Here is a 473-nt window from a genome sequence, read left to right as displayed (position 1 = left end):
GAGAATTTCCAGAGGTTCAAGCCAGATTTAGAAGAGGCCATGGAATGAGGGATATCATTGCTGATGTCCTATGGATCTTGGCTGAAAGCAGATAATATCAGAAGGATGTTTGTTTACCTGTGCTTTATTGACTATGCAAAGGCTTTCGATTGTGTGGATCATAACAAGCTATGGACAGCCTTGCGAAGTATGAGTATACCTGAATACTTAATTGTGTTCATGAGGAATCTGTACCTGGACCAAGAGGCAGTTTTTCGAACAGAACATGTGAACACTGAATGTTTTAAAATTAAGAAAAGTGTGCATGGAGGTTGTATTCTTTCACCATACTTATTCAACCTGTATGCTGAGCAAATAATTCGAGAAGCTGGGATCTAAGAAGAAAAACGTGGCATCAGGATTAGAGGAAGACTCATTAACAACCTACAATATGCAGATGATACAACCTTGCTTGCTGAAAGTGAAGAGGACTT

Source organism: Chrysochloris asiatica, unplaced genomic scaffold (assembly GCF_000296735.1).
Source record: "Chrysochloris asiatica unplaced genomic scaffold, ChrAsi1.0 scaffold00169, whole genome shotgun sequence".
In the NCBI taxonomy this organism is placed as follows: domain Eukaryota; kingdom Metazoa; phylum Chordata; class Mammalia; order Afrosoricida; family Chrysochloridae; genus Chrysochloris; species Chrysochloris asiatica.
This window is presented reverse-complemented; position numbering follows the sequence as displayed.